The following is a 2,999-nucleotide window of genomic DNA, read 5'->3' as shown; positions in this document are numbered from 1 at the left end:
TCTGCCATCCCTTTCAAATACTCTTGTCTTTTGTTGGCTTGTTATATGTTGTTCTAATTCCTTAAAATAGCCTTTGCTATTTTTGGTTCTTTTCATTTCTGCTAAAATTTTGGAATAAATATATACATTTCCACAAATTAACTGCTAGAACTCATATTGGGATCACAACAAATTTGTACATAAATTTTGGTAGAATTAACATCTTCATAATATTCAGTCTTCCAACCTGTGAGCAGTGGATCCTGCCAAGGGCCTGGGTCCCCTTCCAGCAACATCAGCACTAGCTGTTGACAGCATGAATGTGAGGACAGTGGCAGCCAAGAGAGTGCTTGTGGAAAAAGGAGTCTTCATAGTTTCATGGGCAGCTGGATAGAGGACATCCAACAGGAAATTTTAAAAGGGGCTATTTTTCACTGCACTGCTTGTGTGGGTGGGGGTGGTCACAGTTGACTTTGTGAAACTCACATGAAACTGATAAGGAATACTGAAGGAAAGCCCAGATATTTCTCTGATCCTTGTGGCAGCTGAGAAGTTGCAGGAGCTGATGAAGACAGGAAGGCTGATAGCATGGAGTGGCAGTTCTGTGATATGTGAGAGGAGTTGTTTCCCATGTTGAGGGAAGTAAAGAAGGGCATTTTTTGTGTGGTGTTCTTGGTGTAGGAGTTCTTTGTGGCAGTGATGCTCTAGGCTGCTCCTGAGGTACCTTCTGTAGTATCAACTCCTGATACGGGAGGCTACTACCATTCTTTCAGTTGTTTATCAGCCAAGTTAAACTCAATGTAGGAAATGGGAAATATTTCTGTTTGGTCTGCCAACATTCCTTCAGTGCAGTTTTCATCTATCCTTTTGATCACAGTCAAAACATCATCCTTAACAAATGGAAAATGATCATTTTCTGCTTCCTTGTCTTTCACTTCAAAGTCATAAAGTGCTTTGCACTGAGGTGGTGGCTGAGTCAATTGTTTAATAATCTGCACAATGTTGCCATGGATCCCATTGACTTACCCATGGAACCAGTTCTCATTAACATGTCATCAATAAATGAAGATATTGCGTTTGCTGAATTTGAAGTCTCCAGGCTCCTTTCCTTCATGTTAATTTAATGTTTTAAGACATGGTAACAGGTATACTCCTCACTGGGGCCTTCAGGCTTGCACCTTAGGCTTCCATACACACTGGGAGCTCTACAGAACTTTTACATTGCAATTAGCCATAGTGTTGCCCTGAACCCTTAATGCTTTTGTACAGTTGGTCCCACTGCCCCACTGCCTAGGATTTCAAGGCTGCTGTTTGATGACATCCAGAAGCCTGACCAGCTGGAAGTTACCAGGAAGCTGCTCATCATGGGATCCAACTAGAATCTTGCACTCCAGACAACTGAGCAAACCTAAGATCTCAGCAATCATCCTTTCCAAAAGATGAGATGGCATGGCAAGACTTTAGCAGAAGTACTCAGACATTCCAGACACACAGGACACACCAAAAAATTAAGGATGGCACATTCATCCATCTTGATATACTTTACTGAGAAAATGCTTCAGAAATATTCATATTTGTGTGCAGCTCTTAAAATGCTTTATGTAACATTCATTTTAAACTTTGCTTTTGCATCTTTGCTCCTCCTCTTTGTTTTTGATCTCCACAGTGGTGGTCATAGCCACTGATGATTTTAATAAGTCTTGCCTGCTTCTCCTTGCTTCTCTGAAGCAGCTGCAGTGGCCCTTGGTGACTCCTCTCTGCTGTCCCCCTCTCTACACAGACACAAATCACAGCTGCCACTTCCTCCCACTTGCCCAGCAATAAATGTTATTTTTTAAATCAACAGAATGCTTGGTGGGTTAGAAACCAATGTGTGAGAGTTGGAATAGTCAAATTTTAATGCTGACTTAACTTCTCTGCTTTCTTTTTCTCTGGTATTAATAGTCCATGTTATAGAGAACCACAAGGACTATAGACAAAACTCCAGGGCAGTGCCTGTCAGGATACACACTCTAAGTGGCAACTATTGTTACCCTGATTGTGACAATGTATCAAATGAGCAGTAATGACAGTGTCTTGTGGTAATGGGCAGCTGACAGTGCAGCAAGCACCATCACACTTTCTGTGAAAGCAACTGGAGGACACAAAGACAGATGGAGCCTGGATGCTTGACACTAGTGGCATATCCATGGCTCTCCCTCTTTCCTTGCAGAATGTCCCAGTGAACATGTACATGTGTACCTTTGTGCTAGAGCAGTTCCTCTCAGTGTGGACACTGCAGGCGATGCTGGCTAACACAATGGAGAAGTTGGGAGGGTCAGGTACATTTTGGCCTTGAGTATTTTAGTGTGCTCAGGTCCTGTGGGATGGTGGCCTTTAAAAGAATTGGAAATCTTGTTTGCAGAGATAAGTCAAGGACTTTCACTAGTGACTCTCTTTGGTTTGACCTTCTGCTTTACCTAGCACCCCATTTGCAAAAAGAAATCCAAGAGCAATATGATCTGTGTGGCTGCATGTTGTGCTCTTGAAAACAGCCTTCCTTAAGCATCTGTATGTCTCCTTGCATTTTCTGAGCTCTCACTGTTTCTGTTTTCACCTATTGTTCATGGGTCTTTGTCATAGAATATTATTCCATTGTCAAATGACTTTAACTGTGTAGCTATGTTCTATGCTGTTGTTTGGTGAGTAAAATTTCATGGCACTGTTACATACTTTATGTAATGAAATCATGGTGATACAGCTTTAGTGAATTTTACAAATTGTAATTTTGCAAATAGTAATTTTGGAAATAACTAATCATTTTCTTTTGAATATTAAATCTTTTATTGCTGTCTTCAAATACATATATTATTCTTCAAAAGTCTATCTGGTTATTTTGATTATTTTTCATGAGACTCACTCATACTGACTGGGCTAGTACCAATTTCTAACAAATTCATAAAGTTAAAGATTAAAAAGGAGGATAAATGGTCCCCTTTTTGGATCTTCTCTATATATTTTAATAAATCCGAGTATTTCCA

General features: G+C 40.3%; 1 pseudogene; it reads right to left on the bottom strand.

Moving 5' to 3' along the window:
* Positions 1-213: 213 nt before the first annotated feature.
* On the bottom strand, positions 214-1,510 carry LOC143404223 (E3 ubiquitin-protein ligase SH3RF1 pseudogene; annotated as a pseudogene).
* Positions 1,511-2,999: the final 1,489 nt, after the last annotated feature.

The sequence above is a fragment of the Callospermophilus lateralis genome, chromosome 7, assembly GCF_048772815.1.
Source record: "Callospermophilus lateralis isolate mCalLat2 chromosome 7, mCalLat2.hap1, whole genome shotgun sequence".
Lineage (NCBI taxonomy): Eukaryota > Metazoa > Chordata > Mammalia > Rodentia > Sciuridae > Callospermophilus > Callospermophilus lateralis.
This window is presented reverse-complemented; position numbering and strand designations above follow the sequence as displayed.